This window comes from Macaca nemestrina, chromosome 15 (assembly GCF_043159975.1).
Source record: "Macaca nemestrina isolate mMacNem1 chromosome 15, mMacNem.hap1, whole genome shotgun sequence".
NCBI lineage: Eukaryota > Metazoa > Chordata > Mammalia > Primates > Cercopithecidae > Macaca > Macaca nemestrina.
Window position 1 is genome coordinate 117,145,012 of NC_092139.1, and position 25,449 is coordinate 117,170,460.

Consider the following 25,449-nt stretch of genomic DNA (forward strand, 5'->3'; position numbering starts at 1 on the left):
CCATCCATCCACCCTCTCTCCCTGCCTGGCAAGGTCTCCAGTACTGTCCCATCATGGGAAATGCCGGGGAGCTTGAGAGGGTGAAGGCTGATGGGATGGACGTGGGTGGCCTCTCCACAGGTGTCCCGCACCTGGGGTGTCGGATCTAAACGGGGGCACCAGGCCTTCCTCAGTGTCTGTGGATTGGCAACTGCACACAGGGGCTGACATCTCCGAGGGCTCAGGGCCAGTAGAGGGTGGTGGTCGGTCAGCCACAGTGCGGGAGGGCGGCAGACAAAGGCTGGACGGGAATGGTTCTGCGGCTCAGCATCAGGGAAGAGATGGCCCCTGCTCACCTGACCCCCCGCTAGCCTCCTGGCCATGGGTACGTCCTCAGTCCTCAGCACCGGCCAGGAGTGAGCGGACAGCACTGCTGGAGGGCTCGGGGCACAGCTGAATCTGTGTTGTTCCCATCCTCAGGGGTCCTCAGATGAACCGTTCTCGTCTGTGGCCATGCTCAGGGGTCCTCAGATGAACCGTTCTCCTCTGTGAGCATCCTCACGGGGCAGATGAGGAAGCTGAGATGCGGACCCCAAGACAGATGAAAAAGAATCCAGCTCTTAGGTTTGTGGCTGGTGCACTGGTGTCCTCCAGCACTTCAGGAAGCCAGAGAACAAATCACGATCCACCTCCCACCTGGATCTGTCCCGGCAAAACCCTGGTCTTCAGACAGGCTGAGGTGGGCAGAGCTTGCTGGAGGCAGCCTCAAGAGGAAGGAAACTGGGCACGTCCTCCCCAGCCCGGCTCTCTAAGGCAGCGTGGCCGCCGTGTGGCACAGCCGGCTGAAGCTGTCCTCGTCACGGGAGCTTGGAGCCCCACCCCACAGCCTCCTCACACGTCCCGCGTGGGAGCTGCTCACGCCCTAATAACCGGCACCAACAACCGAGCGAGAACAAGGAGAAGTGACACCTGCGGGGTGTACTGTGCCAGCGTCATGCTGGGATGGTCGTCGGCCTTCCGTGAAGTCCCGTGGAGGTTCCCATGAGGCGAGCCTGGCAGGTTTGGGATGGTCCCGGGGTGGAAGGGCTTCTGTGGTTGGGTTTTCTTGGCCTTTTCTCCACAGATTGTCCTCACCAAGCAAGTCCTACTTGTTGCCTAAGTTGGCTGCCAAACCCCTGCTGATTTCTGTGTCCATAGCCCGCCTTCCTCACCCATGCCCGCACCCCTGCCACCAGGGAGACCGGCCACACCCTGAGCCCCCGCCTCACCTCGCAGCTGCTCACAGGACCTCAAGCAAGGAATTATCTGTGTAAACTATGACTCTTCACACACATTCACTTTTAAATTATCATTCAAAGTTATATCCAGCTTTGTAAAGAAAACAAAGGGTGTGCATGTGGAGAGACTTGCAGGTGCCTACAGCCACACAGCCGTGCCCACCGCCACGACCCCTGCCCGTTGCTCCCAGGAGCCTGCAGGTGATGCCACTCTCAGCCACTCTCTCCCGCGGACTGGGTCATCCCAACAACACTGTGTCATCTGGACCTCACCCCAGTCCAGCTGTCATTCTCTATCAAAGAAAGAAATTAGTCAGGTTTCACGAGGCCTAGGCCTGGAAATTTACTACTCTGCTTTAGAAAAAAAAGTTTCTTTTACAAGCACAATAAAAATGCAAATTAAAGTATAAATGAATCAGAAAAAAGATCTCCATCTTTCCAAAGCATAACCCCAGTTACATTTCCCATGAACGCTTCCAAAGACGCCCTCTGAACGTGTTATTAGAGCCATGGAGTTCCAGACAATTGATGGGTTTTCCTTCCGCATTCAGCTAAATAACAGCATCTTATCGGTCAACGAAAAGACGTCTGTGTCTTTTGGCTACAATTAAGATCGAGGTTGGATTTGCACTCACTTTAATTACTAATAGATTAATCCAAGTCGAAAAGACCATCCATAATTACCATTTTGTTGATTGATTTGTTGCAAAGAAATGACCCTGATTATGTTCTTAGTAATCAGTTTATAGCTAATTGGCTTTCTTTCATTAAAATATAAAGAGCCATCCCTAAAGAGTGGTCAAGGTGTGTGGGGATCGTAAATGGCACAGAAACGCGGTCACTTGTCAGACGTGGCTCTCTTGGATTTTTATGGAAATCTAATTATTCAGTGAATTAAGGGATCTGACCTCCACGGGAAGGCAGTGGGTGACTTCCAGACACTGGTCACCCAAGGGGAAGGCCAAGGTTGTGTAAGATGCTGAGTGAAGACGGCACTGTTTGCAACCACAGCGAGGAGGATGGATTTGTTGTTGACAAAAATGGCAGAGTCAGTAGACAGTAATTAAAAACTTGCCACACAGCTCAAAAAAGCCAAAATATTCAGAGATTGCAATTAATTCCTTGGCAGTGACAGTGCCTAATTAGGTATAATCCCTCTTACTCTAGATAAAAACAAAACAAAACAATTCCCGGAAAAGCAAAAATCAGAATGGGAAAAATTGATATTCTAAGCAAAGGTCAGAGGCAGCTCTTGCTTTCCACATCTGTTTGGCTGTAAGAGTCTCCACTAAAAAACAACCTCTGTTGTTATCACCTATGTGCTTTTCAATTGCGACGTGAGCGGGACGCAGTCAGGAAGTCTAAGCGCGTCTAAAGGAGGTTGGTCGCTGGGGAGGAATCCGTGCTGCCCTCCCTCTCTTTCCCTCAGAGGAGAAGCCACCAGGACCCCATCCCAGTCACGACGCCAGAGCCCAGAGCTGCATGAGGATCCCAAATCCACCTGCTCGGGCACAGCTGCCAGCATCGGGGCCCGTGCCTCACGTCCAGGTGACAGTGGGCACCTTCACCACATCTCCCCCTTTGGCTCACTGTTTTCCTTTCCTGCCATTTTTAGTAAAGATGACCTACTCCCGCACCTCGGTGTTTCTGCTTTCCAGCGCCTAGGGTGAGAGTAGTGACACACTCTTCTCTGATGCGTGAGGAGCCAGTGGAGGAACTCAGACAGCCAACCCCACACCTGCAGCAGGTGCGGAGGTGGAAGGCAGGAAAGAGAGGACCCCAGCAGCCGTCCATCCCTCCCCGGAGAAACTGGCAGTTACACAAATCACTGAAGGAGTGAATGAATGAATGTGTAGGAAAAGCAACCCAGCCCAGCTTCCTTCCTCCCACCTTTCACTCTGGAAAAGCCCTCAGAGCCATGATCCTCTGTGGCCATGGTGGCCGTGGGCTGGCCTAGTGGAGCTGGGCTGTCCCAGACAAGCAGCGTCTGCCAGGCAGACAGAGGCAGCAGACGCCCCCAGGCTCCTGGTCCGAGGCCACACAGGGCAGAAAGCATGTCCACAGGGGTCCAGGACACTGGGCATCCATGTGAGTCCCAGTGCCACTGAGGCTCTCCGTCCACACAGAGCGGGAGGCTTTCAGGGAAGGCCCTCGGAGCCCGGCTCAAATCACCCCAGACAGCAGCCTCAGACAGGAGTCGGCCCCCATTTTTCTTCTTAGTATTTGAATCGTCTGGAGTTCAGAGCCGGCGACATACGCTGAAGCCTCTCCAGCCTCCCAAACTGCAGAGGCCGAATCCAGCAGCATGGCTGCGTGTGTGCTGTTGATCAGGCAGTGACCTTGGGTTTACACCCAGGGATTCTTGGTTTCAGTGCTTGATGGGGAATAATAACATTTCCCGTGAAGACAAACGACTTAGACTCATAAAGTACATGGATTTCAATGACACAAGGGGGTCCTGTCATGAGGGGTCCTTCCATGGGAGGGGAGAGGAAGGAGGAGCTGGCCTGAGCCCGAGGGCACCAGAAGCCCCCCTCTGAGACATTGACAGCCCAGTGGAGGAGGAGGAGGTTGGCGGTAAGGATGATGGCGGCTCCCTCTTGAGCCTCCCTGAGGCTGCCCACAATGGGCCTCCCTCGCCCTTCATCTTCTGTGATTCCATTTTCATTTCTATCATAAGAACATTCATGCAGGTTTTAAAAGGTAAACACCACTAAATGCAATTCTTTCTTGCTGAAACCACTGTCATGTGGGGATATCTGATCCGCAGTTGGGCCTCACGGGGGCCACGCAGGAATCTAATTGGAATTGCTGTAAATTTACATATTCATTTAGGAGAAGTGATAGTTTTCATAATGTATCCTTACCCCAAAACACATGAGAGGTTTCGTTTTGTAGATACTCTCTTGTCATTTAGTAATGTCCTGTACTTCTCTTCATGTGTGCTCTTTCTAGAGAAATACTGTCCTATGTTTGTGCCTGTGTGTGTGCAAGAGAGTATATTTCTAGTTCTATTTCTAGCACTGATTGCTAGAAGGGAGAAAACTGTTTTTTTTAAGACGAAGTTTCGCACTGTTGCCCAGGCTGGAGTGCAATGGCACAATCTCGGCTCACTGCAACCTCCACCTCCTGGGTTCAAGTGATTCTCCTGTCTTAGTCTCCCGAGTAGCTGGGGTTACAGGCATGTGCCACCATACCCGGCTAATTTTGTACTTTTAGTAGAGGTGGAGTTTCACCACGTTAGCCAGGCTGGTCTCGAACTCCCAACCTCAGGTGATCGGCCCACCTTGGTCTCCCAGAGTGCTAGGATTACAAGCGTGAGCCACCGTGTCAGGCCTATGTTTCCTTTATATCCAGTCATGTTGCTGAATTTTCCCCTCTGAGCTCCCTCGGTTCCAGGGCACCTCCACCTGCCCACAAGCATCTGCAACCACCACTGCTGGAGACGAGATGGGGACCATGAGGGGTCCTCAGAGCATCTCCTGGGAGGCGGGTCCCTCCCCTCCCCTTGCACGCCATTGGCCAAAGCAAGTCACATGACCTGGCCTGTCTTTCCTGAAACACAGGACGTATGGAAGAACCAGAAATATGAGTGAGCACCAGCAATTTCCAGAATGTTATTTACATAATTTGTTTTAAATGTGATTGACTTATGATCAAAGAGTGGGGTGGATCATATCAGCATTACGGGGTTTGTTCAGGTCCGTGTGTGTGTGCCCACATGTATGAAGGAATTTTGCTAAATTTTTATATCCGTATAAAAATGCACATTCTCTGCTTCAGGCATGTAAGTCTCTATCTAACTTCAACACATTTGTGGGTTTTATCACACAATTCTCATATGCATTTGGTTGTTTGTCTCTACATCTTTAAAATTCTAAGATAAGCCGGGCGCGGTGCCTCACACCTGTAATTCCAACACTTTGGGAGGCCAAGGCGGGGAGATCACCTGAGGTCAGGAGTTCGAGATCAGCATGGTCAACATGATGAAACCCCGTCTTTACTAAAAATACAAAAATGAGCCAGGCGTGGTGGCACATGCCTGTAATCTCAGCTACTCAGGAGGCTGAGGCAGGAGAACTTCTTGAACCTGGGAGGCAGAGGTTGCGGTGACCTCTGCAGTCACCGCAGAGATTGCACCACTGCACTCCAGCCTGGGTGACAGAGCAAGACTCCATCTCAAAAAATAAAAAATAAAATTGTAAGATAGATGCATTGAAATGGCACATTGGATTTTTCTCAGGACCTTCTCGTGCTTACCACCATTCTTGCTTCATGCATTTAGCTGCCAGGTTTTTCGCCACATTCACCAGGTTGATGTTTTATTGATATACAATCAGCCACTCTATTCAATGTAATTATTTTAACCTTAAATTCTACATTGTCTAACAATAATTTTTACTTCTTATTCGTTGGATTTGTATTTCTCTGGCTGTATCCTTGCAGATCCTTTTATTATTTCTCCAAGTCAATTACTAATGATGTATGTCTGACATATTCACAAAATGGTGCATGCAAGGTACAGCTCAGTGAACTTTCACTCAGCGGGACGCGCGTGTCACCAGATTAATAAAGAGAACATTACCGCGTCCAGAAGTCCTTCCTGTCCTCTGCCCATGCCCAGAGATAACTACAATCTTAGCTTTTATCAGCGCATTCGTTTTTGCACATTATATAAATAGAATCGTACAGTGCTTTGTATTTTCTAGTTAGTTCCTTTCGCACATTTTCTTTGCGAGGTTCATCCGCACTGTTGAGAGGAATTACAGAGGGTTCATGTGGGTTACGGGATAACATTTCATCCTGAATATTTACCCGTTTCCAAGTTATCGATCTTTTCTACCATAGACGGGTATTACAGCCATTTCCCTCTCCCCTCGTGAGGAGGAGCAGGGCCGTGGCGTCCCTGTGAGCATCTTTCAGGGGTGTGCAGGCCTTTCTGTGGGCTGTGCTCCCCGTGATTTGGCGGAATCGGAGAGCACGTGTGTCAATGTCATTGGGTAACTGCCACAGGTTTTCCGCCGCGCTTGTACCATTTCCTTCTCCCACCAGCACCACCTACAGGCTCTTTCCTCCGGCGTCCTGCCTGGCGCTGGACGTTGTCTCTGTAAGGCTTGTCTCTCCTTCTGTGTTGCCTCCATCCGGTGGCACCTGCCAGGGACAAAGTCTTTGCTGAATCGTTCCTCCTTGTGCCATTTATAACCAACGGTTGAAATGGAGGAAAACAGAATAATGAAAAGTACTTGCTCATCCAAAAGATTGCAAGACGAGGAGAGGAAAAGTAAGATAAATGATGTGGGGAAGCAGAAAATAAATAATACACTGACAATTAGAACACAAATATTTTAGAAATGAAATTAAATGTTCAGTTAACAATTGTGGGTTGAAAATAAATACATAAAACATGCTGCATAAAATTTTTACGATTTCGATATAGGAACACAGAAAAATTAAAGTACTATATAAAAATAGAAAAAGTGCATATCATACAAACACTAGCCAAAAGAAGGCTGGTATAGCCCAATTAATAACAGACAAAATAGGTTTTAAGGCAAGAAACATTCATAAGAAAAGAAACATTGTATTAATAACAACATGTTATTAACAAAAACAAAAATATTAGTCTACCAGAAATACATAACAGAACTCCAACTGCCGGCATCTAACCAAAGATCATCAAAATTCGTAAATAAAAAATGATGAAACTAAAAGGAGAATCAATGAATCAATCATCATCGTGAGAATACTTAACACGCTGCTCTCAGTAATTGAAACAAAAATAATTGATGATAGCCCAGGGGTGAGCCAACCGAGACCCATGGGTCAAACTGCCTTCCCTGTATTTTTGTAAATAAATTGGTATTGAAACCCAGCAATATCCATTCACTTGTGTGTTTTCTTCGGCTGATTTGCACAGTCGCAATAACTGAGCTGAACAGCTGTAGCAGAGACTGCAGGACCTGGAAGGCTCAACATGTTTATTATTCGGCCGACCTTGATAAAGACCTAAAAACACAAAAGACAAACGGCCCCTACTGATCCCTAGTGATGACAGACACGGCGCTACGCCCAGCCGCAGAGGCGTGAGTTTTGTCGTCATCGTCGTTGTTGAGACAGGGTTTTGCTCTGACACCCAGGCTGGAGTACATGGTGCCATCTCGGCTCACTGCAACCTCCAACTTCCCGGTTCAAGCAATTCTCCTGCCTCAGCCTCCTGAGTAGCTGGGATTACAGGTACGCACCACCACACCCAGCTAATTTTTGTATTTGTCGTAGAGATGGGGTTTCACCATGTTGGCCAGGATGGTCTCGATCTCCTGACCTCATGATCTGCTCACCGGGGTCTCCCAAAGTGTTGAGATTACAGGCGTGAGCCACCGTGCCCGGCCGAGTTGTGTTCTTTTCAAAGCATTGACTACATGTTGTACCATTAAAAAGTCTCTTCGAATTCCAGAGATTTATATCATTCTAAGAATGTTTTCTGACCACAGCAGAATTCATCTAGAAAGCAAGACGTTAAAGATAACTATAAAACTTTAAAGTGTTTAGAAATTAAACACTACACTACTAAATAACACATAGGTCAGAGAAGCAATCATCAAGAAATTAGAAAATTATTTTAAACAAATGATAAAATTCTCCATGAAACACTTGTGGGTGCGGCCAGAACCATGATTAGAGGGAATTCAATCCTTCAGCACTATGTTACCACAGACTGAAAGCTACAAGGCAATTATCCAGCTTTGTATCTCAAGTATTAGAAAATATTAGCAAATTATACTTAAACAATGGAGTGGGAAGGGAGTAAGAAAGACATGAGTAAGATCTCAATACTTTAGAAAACAATCACACAGCAGGGAAAACCGACCAAGGCAAACACTAGCTCCCTGAGAAGCCTCCTTCAAAGTATCACCCCCTAACAAGGCCGACAGGAATATAAAGACAACAGGCACAAGTGGCCAAACCCAGAAGTGAAGAGTGGGCAACTCCACACAGCCTAAAGACATAAAATCGGTTCTTAAAAAAGGAAATTATGAACAAGTTTATGCCAGTCAGTTTAACAACTGGATGATATAAGGGGTGGACAAAAAGTGCAGCCACACAAAGCCCACCAAAAAACAGAAAATCTGAAAGCTTTCCTCTCTGGAAAATAAATTTAATCTGAAATAATTTTTTTAAAAAACCTCTCCACAAAAAATCTTCAGGCCTAGACTGCTCTATTAGCAAATTCATCTAAATTTGCTTCAGTATGGATAACAACATTCCACAGCTTCTTTCAGAAATAGGAAAAGGGGGGAAATATCCCAGAGTCACAGGGGGCTGGGCAACCAAGACACCAAAACCTGGCAACTGACTCACAGGCAGGAGTGCCACATCCCATCTTCCTCGGGAGCATGTAGTGTTAAATCCTAAACCAAACACAAGTAAATTGAATTCAGCAACTTGCAAATGATAGGATACATCATGATCAAATGTATTTAATCCCACCAATGCAGTGGTAATTTAACATTAAAGGAAGTAATTAATGCACTTAACTCCTTGACAGCAAAGGAGAAAATTTATATGTTCATTTGAATAGAAGATGCAAAAATCGCTTGGTAAAATTCAACATCTATTCATGTTAAAAGCTTTTAGCAAGCTAGGCATTGAAGGTAACTTATTACAAAGCCCTGGTAATTGAGGCAGTGTGGTGTTTCTGTAAGCAGAGCAGGTGCACTCAGTGACCAGCGTGAAGAGTTTTGCAAAATCATCCCACATGCACGTGGTGTCTGAACTCAGGACAAGGTGACATTGCGGGGCACAGGCAGATGAGATCTTCCTACTAAATTCTGTTTGATCCATTTGAGGAAAAGAAAGTAAATCCTTGCTGCTACATTATATTGCCCTAAATAATTAATTCTGAGTGAACCACAGACCTGAATGTGAAAGACAAAACAAAAAAGCTCGTAGAGGAACGTGTGGGAGAACGCTCCTCCTGACCTTTCATTGGACAGAGAACTTTGACTTGGCCCCAAAAAGCACCCACCACAAGCAGAATGTAGACATCGGTAGACGTTCAGCTTAAGAACTTCTGTGCTTGAAAACAGCTCTGAGAGCGGACAGGCAAGCCCCAAGGAGAAGATATCACAGGATTTCTCTCCACCTCGGACTTGCAGCCCACACACAGAAGGGATGTAAAAACCAGTGAGAGAAAGAAAGATGGGTCGACTGAAAACTGCGAAATCTGAAATAGGCACTTCACAGAAAGGATGTCTGATGTGCACCGAGCACAGAAGAGATCTTCAGCCCCATTAGTCTTCACAGTCATGGGAGTGAAACCCGCGTCGTGCTAACACCCATCCCCAGAGAGGCCAGCGTGCGAGAGCTGACGGTGCCCAGGGCTGCGGAAGAGCGGGAAGAGGAACTGGGGTCCTCACACCTCCTCGTGTGAATGTTGGTGGCTTCAGTCTCTTTGAAAAACTGTATTTCAGTATCTACCGCAGGTAAAAACACCCTGATTGTATGGCCCAGTGTGTGAGTCCATCTTCATATGAGTCTATTTTCATTTCTTCTGCTATGAAGAAATACTTAAGACTGGGTAATTTATAAAGAAAAAGAGGTTTGTAATCCCAGCACTTTTAAAAACGAAATAGAGGCTGGGGTGCAGTGGCTCACGCCTGTAGTCCCAGCACTTTGGGAGGCCGAGGTGGGTGGATCATGAGGTCAGGAGTTCAAGACCAGCCAGGCCAAGATGGTGAAACCTGTCTCTACTAAAAATACAAAAATTAGCCGGGCACAGTGGCAGGCACCTATAATCCCAGCTACTTGGGAGGCTGAGGCAGGAGAATTGCTTGAACCCAATAGGGAGAGGTTGCAGTGAGCCAAGGTCACACCACTGCACTCCAGCCTAGGTGACAGAGCAAGACTCTGTCTCAACAAAAAAGGAAGGAGGGAAGGAAGGAAGGAAGGAAGGAAGGAAGGAAGGAAGGAAGGAAGGAAGGAAGGAAGGAAGGAAGGAAGGAGGGAGGGAGGGAGGGAGGGAGGGAGGGAGGGAGGGAGGGAGGGAAGAAGGAAGGAGGAAGGAAGGGAGGAAGGAAGGAAGGGAGGGAGGGAGGGAGGGAGGGAGGGAGGGAGGGAGGAAGGAAGGAGGAAGGAAGGAAGGAAGGAAGGAAGGAAGGAAGGAAGGAAGGAAGGAAGGAAGGAAGGGGGAGGGAGGAAGGAAGGAAGGAAGGAAGGAAGGAAGGAAGGAAGAGGGAGGGAGGAAGAAAGGAAGGAAGGAAGGAAGGGGGAGGGAGGGAGGAAGGAAGGAGGAAGGAAGGAAGGAAGGAAGAGGGAGGGAGGAAGGAAGGAGGAAGGAAGGAAGGAAGAGGGAGGGAGGGAGGAAGGAGGAAGGAAGGAAGGAAGGAAGGAAGGAAGGAAGGAAGGAAGGAGGGAGGGAGGGAGGGAGGGAGGGAAGAAGGAAGGAGGAAGGAAGGGAGGAAGGAAGGAAGGAAGGAAGGAAGGAAGGAAGGAAGAAGGAAGGAAGGAAGGGAGGGAGGGAGGGAGGGAGGGAGGGAGGAAGGAAGGAGGAAGGAAGGAAGGAAGGAAGGAAGGAAGAGGGAGGGAGGAAGGAAGGAAGGAGGAAGGAAGGAAGGAAGAGGGAGGGAGGAAGGAAGGAGGAAGGAAGGAAGGAAGAGGGAGGGAGGGAGGAAGGAAGGAGGAAGGAGGGAAGGAAGGAAGGAAGGAAGGAAGGAAGGAAGGAAGGAAGGAAGGAGGGAGGGAGGGAGGGAGGGAGGGAAGAAGGAAGGAGGAAGGAAGGGAGGAAGGAAGGAAGGAAGGAAGGAAGGAAGGAAGGAAGGAAGGGAGGGAGGGAGGGAGGAAGTAAGGAGGAAGGAAGGAAGGAAGGAAGGAAGGAAGGAAGGAAGGAAGAGGGAGGGAGGAAGGAAGGAAGGAAGGAAGAGGGAGGGAGGAAGAAAGGAAGGAAGGAAGGGGGAGGGAGGGAGGAAGGAAGGAGGAAGGAAGGAAGGAAGAGGGAGGGAGGAAGGAAGGAGGAAGGAAGGAAGGAAGAGGGAGGGAGGGAGGAAGGAAGGAGGAAGGAAGGAAGGAAGGAAGGAAGGTAGGTTGGTTTAATGGACTCACAGTCCCACATGGCTGGGGAGACCTCACAATCATGGCAGAAGGTGAAGGAGGAGCAAAGGCACGTCTTACATGGCAGCAGGCAAGAGGGCGTGTGCAGAGGAACTGCCCTTTAGAAAACCATCAGATCTCGCGAGATTTATTCACTATCACGAGAACAGCGTGGGAAAACCCCATTCCCATGATTCAGTTACCTCCAATGGGTCCCTTCCATGACCCGTGGGGAAGATGGGAGCTGCAATTCAAGGTAAGCTTTGGTTGGGGACACAGCCAAACCATGTCACCCAGCAAGTCCACTACTGAGTTTACACCCAATAGCTGCAACCTGCGTAACAGCTAAACCGAAAAACGTTCGCACTGAAATGTGCAGCAGTGGCAGGAAAGGTGAGTCGAACACAACGTCTTCCCAGCTGTGCATCACCCTAAGCTACAAACAGCTGCCGTGCACAGCAGCAGGCACTCACCCTCCACAGCCAGTATCAAAACGCAGCAGCCAGTCCAAAGGCGCAAGCTGCAAAATTCCGTTTACTTCTATTTCAAAAGCAGGCAAAGCTGAGGACTGGTGATGGCGGCCCAGATGCTCAATGGGGCTGAGTCTGGAGGTCCCCAAGGGGCTGAGAATGCTGGGTCTCTCTCTCCAGCTGGCAGCTGGCTCTCGGGCCTCTGCGTCTGGCTGGCAGCTGGCTCTCGGGCTGCCCTCAGCAGGCCCTTCCTCGCCAGCTCCCCAGGGGAAGACCACCTGTCTTCCCTGGCTCCACTGACTCCCCTGTTTTAACAAAAATTGGCACTACTAAAAACAAGCAACAATTTGCTTTCTATCCACCGATGGGAACAGGGTCATCTCTGCTTTCCCCGGACAGAGGCCCCTGAGGGAAGTGGCAGACACACGCTCACGCTCAGTTTCTCACCCTCTATCAAAAGGCGACGGCGAGTCTGGAAGGGGCGCTCTGCAGCTGAGGTCGGTGGATTCCTTAACCAGCTCCCCGCTGTAGGACCCCCCGGGTTACATCCATCTTCTCCCATCATCAGCAATGTGTTTGTCAACAATCCTCGCCTGTTTGAAGATTACGATTCAAGTGGAAAAACTGGCGTCTCATGTATCTGTCTGGGTCCTCCCAGGAGGATGATGGAAAGTCAACCTTGTGGGCCCTGAGTCAGGGGGAGCCCCCTCCACCTTCCGCTCGGGGCCCCGAGTCAGGGGGAGCCCCTTCCACCCTCCGCCCAGAGCCCCGAGTCAGGGGGAGCCCCCTCCACCTTCCGCTCGGGGCCCCGAGTCAGGGGGAGCCCCCTCCACCCTCTGCCCGGGGCCCCGAGTCAGGGGGAGCCCCTTCCACCCTCCGCCCAGGACCCCGAGTCAGGGGGAGCCCCTTCCACTCCCCACCCAGGGCTGGTTCCAGCATAGACACCACGGTGCTCTTCTGCCAGGTAACGCATCCTCCACTATCGGTGGGCGGAAGTCCTGAGTGCTTCCTGGTCTGCTGATGGCTCATTTGTGAATATCCCTTTCTGAATTGCCAGACGGTTCCCTGTGCCCATTTTTAAGCATTTTTCATCACTTCCTTATGGATTTGTAAAAGCATTTTCTACATAAGGAATGTTCACTCTTTGTCACATAAATCCCAAGTATTACCCAGTTGGCAGCCTTTTAATTTTATTTTGGCATAGAGAAGTCATAAATATTTATTTTTGCAAGCATCGGAAATTTTCATATATGGCTTTTGCCATTGTTGTGAGCTTCTGGAATGCCCTTCCCACACAGTTATTATGTAAGACTCTTAAGCATCATCACACAAGAAAGTTGCCATTTACTTTCTTTATGAGAATTCCAGAAATATCGTTTTTGTGTGTTAAATGTAGAACATCACGTTACAGCTGTCTGACCAGCCGACTAGCTTTACGTGGCCCAGCCTCGGATCTCGGCTGTGCTTTTATGTGTGTCTGGGAGACACTGCATCTAGACAGGGTTAGTGGGGGTCCTGAGTTTTGGAGTCTGCTGTGTCTGCTTCTTGAGGCCATCAGTGAACTTGAACTTGGTCTCTCCTCTCTTTTCAGAGACACCTGCATGATCCAGCCCATGCTACAAGTGCAGGCCGTCAGGACAATGCTCCCACAAAGCCCCCAGCCCAGCGAGGAGGCAGCACGCCGTTCCTGCGGGGCCCAGAGAGAAAGCCCCCTGCTGTGGTGGGCCGTGCTGGAGAGGCTGGAGGGCACGGACCGGGCAGGAGGCGCGGGGCACCTTCCGTCCTCCCTGGCTCAGCGGGGCTGTGTGTGGCCAGCCACCTTGGGCTCTTTACTTGTCCATAATACCATGCAGTCAAGAACAGGGTGAGCTGTGAATGAGTTCCCTTTACTGAGGTGCTGGTGGGAGGGAGAGGAGAGTGAGGGTGAAGTCCGAGAGCCCTGGGGGGGGGTACTTGAGGGTTCAGGTCCCCCTGGGCCCTGAGGACACCCAACTTCACCTTTCCTGCCACTTTCCAGCACTGGGGCTGCCATGGCCTCCCCGATGAAATCAATTATCCCATTGCTACACTCAGTTAAAAGTGAAATTAAATGAATTCTGAACATTAATAACAGGCTGTAATAAGACAAACTACCTCTTAATGATGCATAGAACCCTGATGAAAATAAATTTCCTTGTGGGGTGTGTGTGAGTGTGTGCGAGTCCGGTGGGGAACTCAAGGGGGAGTCTTATCTGCGGAATTAAAATGAATATTGATTACACAGCTGATAATTAATAGCAGCAATTTTTGATTAAAAATGAGTTCATTTAGCAAACAAGTGGAGTGTGGTAACACATTACATCTAAAAATAGAATCCAGAAGAAAGGGCCCTTGTTACGCCGGCAGGATTACAATGAGCGCTTTGATCCTGAGGACGATGCCTCCGGATTCAAAATGAGCTTCTCACTCAGCAGCCCCCGGAACACACAGGCCTCCCGGGAGATGACCGCCTCCATCTCCTCAGCGGGAAGGCAAGACGGTGCCGCTGAGGCCCAGGCTCCAGCCTTCCACAAGATCCAGGGGCTCAGGGAGAAGCGACTGGGCCTTCGGGTGCTTCTCTCCGAAATCCCATGGCTTACAGGGATTCAGCAAAAAATGGGACAAAATGGGGCAGTAACCCTGGAAGTGCTGCTGCGCTGAGAAGGACTCCTCCACCCCGGGCAGGTTTGTTCTGTCTCCCTCTCACACACACACACACACACACACACACACACACACACAGACACACACATATACAGACACACACATACACACGCATACACAGACACACATACACACACAGACACACAAACACACACACAAACACACACATAGACACACGCACACAAACATACACATACACATACACACAGACACATACACACATAGACACACACACAGACACACATACACACACATACACACACGTATACACACACATACACACACGTATACACACACACACACACATACACACAGACACACACACACGGAAATGTTTATGTGGCTGAATTCAGTAAAAGCATCTGCGAAGCGCTTCTGACTCAGAGCAGCCGAAACGCTGGGTGAGATGTGGAAGCCGTGGCTGCGGCTGCGCCGGTGATAAGGACAGAAACGCCGCCATGCATGGGGGCTGCCCTCAGGGGAGCCGGACGGGCAGGAGAGCACTGCAGGTGGCTCAGTCCCAGGCCTGAAACCAGTTGCCGTGGGCAGCATGTGGGGGCAGAGCAGGAGCAGGGCCCTAAAAGCGGGCGAATTCGGACTCCAGACATCCATAAAGCCAGGACACCCCAAAGGGCAACAATTTGGAGCATGAGCCAGAAAAGGGATTCTGGTCTTTCTTCCCGTGACCTCACGGGAGAGGGTCCCCCTACCTCGCTCTGGCAAAGCAGAGAGAACAGAAGAGAGCCCATCCGTCCACCTGCCTCCCAGCGCCTCCACCTCCACCAACTTGTGTAGCCCCCACCTGCCCCCCCAGGAAAGGCCAGCAATTTCAGGGGCCGACACGCCGTCCACGGGCCGTTCCAGTGACAGACGCAGCGCTCGACCAGGGCTTCCCACACCTGCAGGCAGCACAGGGTTACATTAAACAGACATCACAGCCTCGCCAAGGAAAAGCCGCCTCACCTGTGAGTCAAGGGAAGCGGAGAAATGCAGGGTGGAGGCCTGGCGGGACTGGGAGGCTCCAGCTCGGAATTCACACAGCAGAGCAGAGTCCAGGGGAGAGCCAGGGGGAATGTGGTGGCGGAACAAGGACTCTCAGGATTAAAAAGGAGCATCGTGAAAGAACACAGATGGGTGGAATTTAAAACCAACTGCCAGTCAGACACAACTCAAGAAAATGGAAAGTGGTGTCGTCGAAATTTCCCGTTGAGGCAGGACAAAAAGACCAAAAATGTGAATGAAAAACATTAAGAAACTCGAAGGACTGAGGAAGCCCAGTGTGTCCCCGAGAGTCGCAGGAGGAAAAGGAGAAGGAGCGATGGTGAGCAGGTGTTTACTGGGGAATAGAGGGCTCACAGGATGGTGTCTGAGACAGGCATGGGCGCTGTGCCCCGAAAGCCTCCCTGACTCCCTAAACACACACATCTAAACACCTCCTGGTGAAAATGCAAATCACCAAGTCAACAGCTGCGGAGAAAGAGCGGCCCCTGCACAGAGAGAGGGGACTCCACCAACAGGCGATTCCTCAGCAGCCCTGGAAGCTGGAAGACAGTCGGATAAGATCTTCAAAGCCCTGGGAGAAAATAACTGCGGAACTTGAGAACTTGAATGGTAAACTCACAAAAATATTTTTGATAAGGAGATAGAAAGATATTTTCAGAGGAACAAAACCCAGAGTTTGCAATCAGCAGACAATCACTCATGAATTTCAAAGCAGTGTATTTCAGGAAGAAATAAGAGAATTCCAGAAGGAAAGCGTTTTAGCTACTAGCCCACATTTGCCTTCTCTTTCAGCTGAAAACACGGGCTGAGAGTTAGTGATTGTTTCTAAGCAGAACGACACCACGCTGTGGTCACTGCCCCCTCTGCCTGTCCCTGGACATCCCCAGAGCTCACACCCTCCTTGCACCCAAGAGTGATGAACATCGTCTCAGCAGAGGAGCTGCCATCCGCTGTCCATGGCTAGCCAGTCCCCAGCCACTTCGTTCTCTATATGTGTTCACCAACCCCAGAGTCAACGCGTGGTGTGTCCAGTGTCTGCATCTGGCCACCTGGGCATGAACGTCACCACTCCAGGAATTTTGCCCTGTCCACGGCCCTCCCCCATTGTTGAGGTCAGGCCGTGGTTCACTTGAGAGCTTGGTAAACTTTACTGAGTGAGGGCATTATTTCATTATGTCTTCCAAAGGATTCATGCCAAAATATTCATATACTAATTCTCAACATGAGAAAACTGAAACCCAGAAAGGATGTGGCCACTTACTCAGGACTGAAAAACTATGTATTTTTCAGGACCCTTGATTTGAACCCACCAGAGAGTAAGCCCCAACAGCCAGCATGGAGCGGATTACCCTGGAGTGTAGCCAACTGGAGTCTCAGACCCACATGGGCAAAATAGAGAAGCGGAAACATGGGGCCACTGAGAAAGAGCAGCCAGGCAAGACCCACACTGGCCCCTACCGCCTGCCCTGCCTGAAGCACCCTCACACCCACCCCTCCAGCCCTGCCCCAAACACGCTCACACCTTCCCCTTCCCCTCCATCCCCTTTCCCTTCAGCCCTGCCCAAAGCAGGCTCACACCTTCCCCTCCATCCCCTTTCCCTTCAGCCCTGCCCAAAGCAGGCTCACACCCTCCCCTCCAGCCCTGCCCAAAGCAGGCTCAAACTCTCCCCTCCAGCCCTGCCTTCTCATGATGCTCTGTTGTTCCCCAGTTGTTCCTTTGTCCAGGCTGTCTCTTGTGACCAAAGCCCTCCCTCTACGATTGTGCTCACATAGAGCCTCCCCAAAGCCTTCCATAAACACCTCAGGTCTAAAATAACAGCCACCACCACATGAAGAGCGAACGACCACGGGCTTGAATGTGGGCCAGGCATTGTGTCAAGTCCACAGCTCCAGAGTCTAATTTAATTTTCCCAACAGCTCTGGGAAGAAGGTGCTATCATTTCCATGATTTTCCATTTCCATGGAATCAAAAACGCAAAGAATGAGATAACTTGTGCACAAACCCACAGCTTGTATGTCACAGAGACTGAGTTCAAACCTAGATAGCACCCATGACCCTCAGAACTGAATATTGAGATTGATGGGCGGATGGATGGAAGCAAGGAGAGATGAATGGATGGATGGATGGATGGATGGATGGATGGATGGATGGATAAATGGATGGATGGATGGATGGATGGATGGATGGATGGATGGATGGATGGATGGGTGGGTGGATGGATGGATGGATGGATGGATGGATGGATGGGTGGGTGGGTGGGTGGATGGATGGATGGGTGAATGGGTGGATGGATGGATGTGTGGATGGATGGATGGATGGATGGGCAGGTAGATGGATGAGTTGGTGAATGGATGGTGGAAGGATGAAAGGATGGGTGAGTAAATAGAGATGTGGGTGGGTAGATGGATAGGTGCATGAGTGAATGGATGTGTGGATGGGTGGATGGATGATGGTGCATGGATGGTTGGATGAATGGATGGATGGGCGGGTGGTGGATGGAAGGATGGATCATGGATGAGTGGGTGGATGCATAGATGTGTGGATGGGTGGATAGATGATGGATGGGTGGTGGATAATAAATGAATAGATGTGTGGATGGGTGTATGGATGATTGATGGATGGATGGATGGATGGATAGATGAGTGGGTCAATTGATGGTGGAAGGATGAATAGATGGATCATGGATGGGTGCGTGGATGGATGTGTGAGTGGGGAGATGAACAGGTGCCTGTATGTATGTGAATGTGTGGATGGGTGGTGGATGGATGGATTGGATGTGTGGATGGGTGGATGGATGGGCGGATGAATGGATGTGGGTGGAAGAATGGATGGCTGGATTGTAGATTAATGGGTGGATGGATGTGTGGATGAAAGGATGGGTGAATAAATGGATATGTGGGTGGGTAGATGGATAGCTGCGTGGATGAATGGAGGTGTGGATGGGCAGATGGATGATGGGTGGGTGCCTGAATGTATGTATGATGTGGCTGTGTGGATGGGTGGTAGATGGATGGATATGTGAATGAGTGGATGGATGATGGATGGATGGATAGATGGGTGAATGGATGGATGTGTAGGTGGAAGGATGGATCATGGATGGGTGGGTCAATGGATGTGTGGTTGGGTAGATGGGTGGGTGGATGGATGAATGGATGATGCTTTTGATTTTATTGGACTGGGCTGATAAGAAGGTCCTAAAGTCCCCTGGAAGAGATGTTGCTGTCTGCAGGTCTCACAGGGCACCTTGATTGTGGCCACAGAGTGTGAAGGACGTGTGGCCCTGTGGGCATTGCCCATTGACACCCTCCATGCCCTTCCCAGTACTGTGCCTCCTCTCCCTTTATCTCATTTTCCTGCTTCCTCTCTGCTTCCGTCTCTGACACCTGGTGACTCCTGCGGCCTTTGCCCTTCCTGCCACAGATCCTCTTGTCTTGCTTCTCATTAAGCACTGCAGTGGACACTCTGAAGCAGCTTTGGGGCTGTGCCAATTTGCTCTGTGACAATGTCACAGAGCTCAAAAGCTCCTCTTTAAGCCAGGTCTGTCAGTCAGCAGCTGCCTTGTGAGGAGGCAGAGCTCCTCTGTTGGTAAAGAAGGTGCAGGGAGGGAAGGGCGTCTGTGCAATTAACCTGGACACTGCCAGGACACGCACATGATCTGATCCCACCCGTGCTCGGTGTTGGCCCAGTCTCTTGTGGGCTCACCTTCCAGTGGATGTCTTTGCCCTTGCACGGCTGAAATGCAGCATGCTCACCAGGTGTGTTCATGTGTACAGATGTGCTTTTTAAACATCTCCCTTTCCATTGTTCACCAAGCAATTCAACGGCTCTCACTTGGAAGAAAAGGGAAGTGACGTCGAAAGGTGCATAATTAGTAACATATAAAAGAAATGGTAATGAGTGCACATAAGGTGAAAATGCAAATGGCACAGGTGCCTTTGCAGATGAAGGGCTTTGAGTCGACTTCAGGTCCTCTGGGTTTCCATTAGCCTGCTGGCAGGAGCCAATTATTCAGCAGGTATTTAATAAATACTCAAGATGAGTTTGTGCATCTTGTACATGAGTTCCCATTGCCTGTGATGGAAGCAGCTCTCACATGTCTGGGGAGATTTTCTACTAAAAAACTTGAGATTTAAAGTTTATGGATAACTGAGAAGATCTATTTTTTGCATGTATCTCAGATACAGAGTTTGTATTACCAATTCTTCTCTTTCTCTCTCTGTCCTGAGTCTGGGACAGCTTATGTACCTTAGCGCTACGCAGGATCTCTCAGTCAAAACCCCCCCACACAAAAGAATCCTAAGGCTTGGAATGGGGAGAAGAAGCCAGGGACGGAGGTGAGGATGACTCCCAGCCCCCTACTTAAGAGATGGTTCTGCAGGGATAGTCAACAGGGAGGAAGGCCTCCTGGCTGCTGTCACTGGAGAACAGGGGCAGCTGCCATGCAAGGCCAATGTGACCGACACCTCTACCCCTGGGTCACCTGATGAGGCCACAGATGGGAAGCCATTTGGGGAAAGGCTATCAGGGCTACCCTGGGGGCCCCAAATCCCCACTGCCCGCACGAAGTGTAGGCATCAGCATGAGGGCACGCTGTGGAGTCAGCGTAGGGACCGCTCCTGTTCAACCTTCAAGTACATTTAGTGACAGAAACCAGGTCTGCTTCAGCAACCAGATAAGAACGTTTGGAATTAGCGTCTTAACCGTTCCTGGTTTCCTGAGGGTGCCACTTTTGTTATGTCCCCTCATCACATCAATTTATATATGAATCGTGAGCCATCGGTTGACTTTTCTGTACTTAACACCAAGCGCTAGGCTTTCTGGGGGACCCAGGACAGGGCACTCCCTGCAAACGCAGAGCTCATGAGGGAGGGGTCACGCACTGTGTTCCCCCCACCCCACATCCGGCATCCAGTCACTAAGAGCTTCCGGGAGGAGTGGCTAAAAGTGAGTGGTTACAGACGCATTGAGAGAGGCAAGATTCTCCTAAGATGCACAAGAGGAGAGCAGCGTGGCTGCTGAACACCTACTGATTAAGCCCCACTGCCTGCGAGCCACTGTTCTAAATGGTGGGGACACCACGGGGGAGGCACAGTGGGAACTCTGTGTCCTCCTAGAATCTAGGTGGGGGAGACAGACGGCACATCAAGTACGTAAGAAAAATGCTCCTCACGTGAGACGGCCAGCGCTTTATGAGGCAGGCGAGGGTGGGGAGTTGTGTGTGCGTGTGAATGTGTGCACACGTGTGAGCACATATACATGTCTCACACATTTGTCTGTGGCACCTGTGCATGTCTGTGTGTGTTCACACGGGATGGCTAGGGAGGGTCGCATCGAGAAGGTGACCCTTGGCAGAGCCTTGCAGGAAGGGAGGGAGGGATTCGCGCGGACACCTGGGGAAGCTCTGCAGAGGGAGAACAGCCAGGCAGCCGAGCAGGGGTCTCGGGGAGCCAGGGGGCTGCACGGGAGGGGCTGGGAAGGGAGAGGAGACCCCACCAGCAGCATCCAGAGGAGCAGCTTGCAAAGGAGCCGATGCGAATGAGCAGGACCTAAAAGAGAAAGTTTGACATTCTGATGAGGAACATAAAATAAAAATCCGCATCTGTCCCGAATGGGCAGACTTGAGGCCATCAGGATCCAACATCCAGCAAAGCTGCTGAGCCCAGTCCCTGCTTCAGGTTCTGAGGACGCAGCTGAGAGCCAGAGCGGCCAACGCCTCTGCCTTCCGGAAGTCGTAAGGTGCCTTCCAGACAGCAATGCTTCCTGATTCACTCACACACTCACTAAGACTCCAAATAAAATACTAGCAGGGTGTTTGGAAATGCTGTAAAATAATTCTAAAGTTTAGCTGGAAAAATAAAGGTATGACCAAGGAAACCAGAGCTGGGAAGGGCTGCACCTCTCTGGTGTGATAATGTAATTTTTTTTTTTTTTTTTTTTTTTTTTTTTTGAGATGGAGTTTTGCTCTTGTTCCTCAGGCTAGAGTGCAATGGCGCAATCTCCGTTCACCGCAGCCGCCGCCTCCCAGGTTCAAGCGATTCTCCTGCCTCAGCCTCCCAAGTAGCTGGGATTACAGACACCTGCCACCACGCCCGGCTAATTTTTTATTTTAGTAGAGAGGGGGTTTCACTATGTTGGTCAGGCTGGTCTCGAACTCCTGACCTTAGGTGATCCGCCTACCTTGGCCTCCCAAAGTGCTGGGATTACAGGCGTGAGCCACCACACCCGGCCAATAATGTAATTTAAACTGGATGATGAAGGTGCTTCTAGACGTCTGCAGGCACAGATGGGCAGACAAACCCAGCAGGTTTTCACAATCCAAACAGGTCCCAAACATGGGTAGGATTTAGCACAGGGCAAAGGATTTAGCTCCAGAGCTGAGGTGCCGCCTCGGTAACCACTGCAGGGCCCTGGGCAGCCATGGGAAAAATGTTGGAGTTTTTATCACTTTAAATATAAAGTCACACACAATTCCAGATGGATCCAGGGCTGAAAATGAAACCATGAAGAAAATACAAAAGAAGAAGAAGAAAATACCAAAAAAGAAAGCTTTCAAGGCATTATACACAACCTGTGAGCTATAAAAGAAACAATTTGAGAAGCTTCAGGCAATTTAAAAATATCATAAAGATTTAAAGGCAAAGGTGCAAAATGGAAATGCACTGTCACACATATTTCAGAAAAGGTTAATAATGTCATTAATACACAAACATCTCTTACAAGCTGTGAAAAGGTAAACAATCCAAGAGAAGAGCAAAGCAGCCCGGGACACGAGCAGAGGCAGCCCACAGACATCGGGGATTCGTGGGGGAGGAACACAGGGGAGGGGTCCTCGGCTCCCCTGGGGATCAGCAATGCCCTCATCGGCAGAGGGGGAGCCTGGTTCAGACAGGACTTAGGACTGAGCAGCCCCCAGAGTTGGGCAGATGTGGGAGACCAGACGTCCCCGTACACTGCTGTGGGGAGACCAGACGTCCCCGTACACTGCTGTGGGGAGACCAGACGTCCCCGTACACTGCTGTGGAACTTAGGAAGACACCAACCATCCATAGACAATTGACAACTTCTTTGCAACTTAAAATGCAGATACCTTGGACACATACATCCATGTCTGGGGGTTATCTCAAAATAAACATATTTGCATAAGGACACAAACATTTGTGAAAAAGAATGTTCTTTGTGACATCTCAGAAACGAGGAAAAAATTGGAAAGCCTTAATTGCCTACCACCAAAGGACATGTTAATAAATCATGGTCTCTGCACCCAGCAGTGCCATATGCCAAATCCACATGGGTGGTCATGGTAAGGATTCAAATATTTTCAAATACATTACCTATTATTAGATGCGAAAAATCAATGTCTAAAATATTAAACCCATTTGGGTAAAAATGTGTCTTTTGCACGCATGTGACTATAAATATGTATCTATTTTATATAACAGGGAATGGGTATAAAAACCACTAACAGAGACAGCACCATACTCTACTAAAAGCCATCCGTGAGAGGGGGCACCTTGGCTAAGAAGCCCCAGAGGGCATGGCTGAGGGCACAGGAAACAGAACCCTGAGCTTCTCTTCTGAGTCCAGGATCCCCTGCCCCTCGTGCTGTCCTGACCGGACGGCTTCCCGGGTGGGAACAGAGATGGGCAGAGAGGCTGGCGGGCTCCTGTTAACCCCGTAGGACAGGCACAGCCCCGGAGCTTGGGAATCACCCACGGCTGTGCATCCCTCAACAAAGGAAAACAGTCTCCCGGCCACTGGCCACATCTGCTTGGCCGTTGGTAATCGTCAAGGCCTGGCCCAGGATGGGAGCCGGAGGACACATGGCAGAAGCGAGTGGGTGCAGAGAGTCAGCGCTGTGAGTGCAAGCAATGTGTGTCTCTGTGGCGTGTGTCAGCAGGGTGTGTACGTGTCAGTGTTGTTTGCATGAGCCCGCTCGTGTGTGTCCATGTTGTGTGTGTCTCAGGTCTTGCTGTGTGTGTCCACACTGTGTGTGGGTCAGTGTTGTATGTGTGTGTCCTGTCATGTGGGTGTGACATGTGTTAGTGTTGTGTCTGTGTTGTGTGTGTCTCAGTGCTGTGTATCTCCACATTGTGTATGTGATTCGGTGTTGCTTCCGTGTCCCTGTTGTGTGAGTGTGATGTTAGTTTGTGTGAGTGTGGTGTGCATTAGTGTTGTGTCTGTAGTGTGTGTGTGTCAGCATTGTGTGTGCATATTGTGTCTCCATGTTTTCTATGTCTCAGTATTGTCTGTGTGAGTCTTGTGTGTATTTGGTGTCTCCATGCTTTGTGCCTCAGTGTTGAGTATGTGACCCCAGCCTCTGCAGGGGTGTCCATCCCACCCTTACAAATGGATGGACCCACCCAGGCACTGACATCACCCTGCAGCTGAGGGATGCAACCACACGGGACGCACGGGGCACAGGATGACCCTGGCCAGGAGACCTGGTCAGCCCTACACACCCTGACCCCGGGCTGACTGTCCACAATGGGAGAGCACTTGAACGCTCCTTCCACCCTAGCTTCGTGTGCGCACCTGCCAGCTCTTCAGGACAGGTAACGCCGTGTTTCTGGATGGCATGAAGCTCTCACCTTTCTGTAGAACAGCCCATATGCAGGGACTATTTGGAGCCAAGTCAGAGTCCAGGATTCACAGTCAGACGTCAGTTCCCTGAGATGACAACTGCGGGGTGGATTTTAGAATCACAGGGAGTTCGGGAACAGGACGCAGAGGTCAAGGAGCAGCTGGCCAAGGGTCATTTCTCTCCACCATCGCTGACCAATCGGACTTGGGTGGGAGCCTCATGAGGAGCAGGTGCCGTGTCTCCTGGCCCTGCACATGAGTTATGCCGTGTGCAGGGGGTTATGTTGTCTTTTTGAAAAGGCTCCTCCAGCCTCTGGGTCTGATGCATTGCACTGAGCGCTGTGGATGGATGACTTCATTGCCATGTCGGTGTCTTTGTCTTGGAGAGCTTCTCTGCCCTCACTGCCGGCGTGCACCGGCCTTCCTCACTGGCCATCCGGTGAAGCCTTGCCCGGCAGTGAGACCGATTGTGTATCACACACTGCAGCGTGGGGATCTGCACTTTTCATTTTTCCTCCTTCAACATCATGCATCCCGCAAACTAGCATTTGCAGATGTTAATACCTGTGATAAATTCCCTCCCTCCCTCTATACTCCTTGCCAGGACACAGACTGTGTGACATCTCCTTGTCTGCCTATGGAAAGATGGAAGGACAGACGGAAGAGATTTGGGAGAGGGAGGAAGCAAAGGGAAGAAGGGACAGAGAGAGGGAGGGGAGAGCAGAGCCCTATTCTCAATTCTCAGGAGGTGCCGGCTTCTCAATGTGTCCACCAATGTCTGTATGTGATTTCTGTTCACTTCACAGGAAATCACGCTTCGGGTGACTTCTGATTGAATCAGGATATCATAAGATGCCTCTACTGAAGAGAAAAAATATATAATCAATTTTCATTAAAATGTGCACTAGATGGTTCTTGAGAACCTACTGTGTGCCTGGCAGTGTGTAAGGCTCAGGGGATCCCCTGGGGACAGGGGGCACGAGTTTGGGCTCTGCAGGCTGACAGCAGAGTCGAGGTCTGCCCCACACTTGCAGGTAGCTTGGGACAGGCTTTTGGCCTCTCTAATCCTTGTCTGTAACATGGTAAGAGCAAGAATATTTGTGGAGCAGTTTTGCTGTGATGATGCTGTCAGCAATTGTAGCTGTATTTAGCTTTCACCTAATGGTAAAGTGGATTTTTCCCCCCAGTAATCACATTCCAACATAAGCCAGCATCTAAAAGAATCCTCAGCCCAGTCATCTGTTTTCTGAGCTCTGAGCTTTCTAAGATGCTCCAGGGCATCTCCCTCCCCTGTATCCACCCCTGTGTGGGGGAATCTTGTCCCTGGCGACGTGGGAAGGCGGGCTCCTTCTCAGGCCTTGGAGGAAGGCAC

At 50.1% G+C, this 25,449-nt stretch overlaps 2 long non-coding RNA genes across 3 annotated transcripts in view; both read right to left on the reverse strand.

The window, feature by feature from the left end:
* The window catches only part of LOC139358762 (uncharacterized), a 152,137-nt gene that overhangs the window by 14,452 nt on the left and 112,236 nt on the right, over positions 1-25,449 (reverse strand). The window lies entirely within an intron of this gene.
* Positions 1,570-16,077, reverse strand: LOC139358763 (uncharacterized). Of its 2 annotated transcripts, XR_011614250.1 has the most exons (3): positions 15,458-16,075; positions 12,260-12,405; positions 1,570-6,407 (listed from the first exon to the last, which is right to left on the reverse strand). It is a non-coding gene; the product is annotated as an uncharacterized lncRNA (long non-coding RNA). The 2 variants fall into 2 exon arrangements; XR_011614251.1 differs by lacking the exon at positions 12,260-12,405 and having other exon boundaries at positions 15,458-16,077.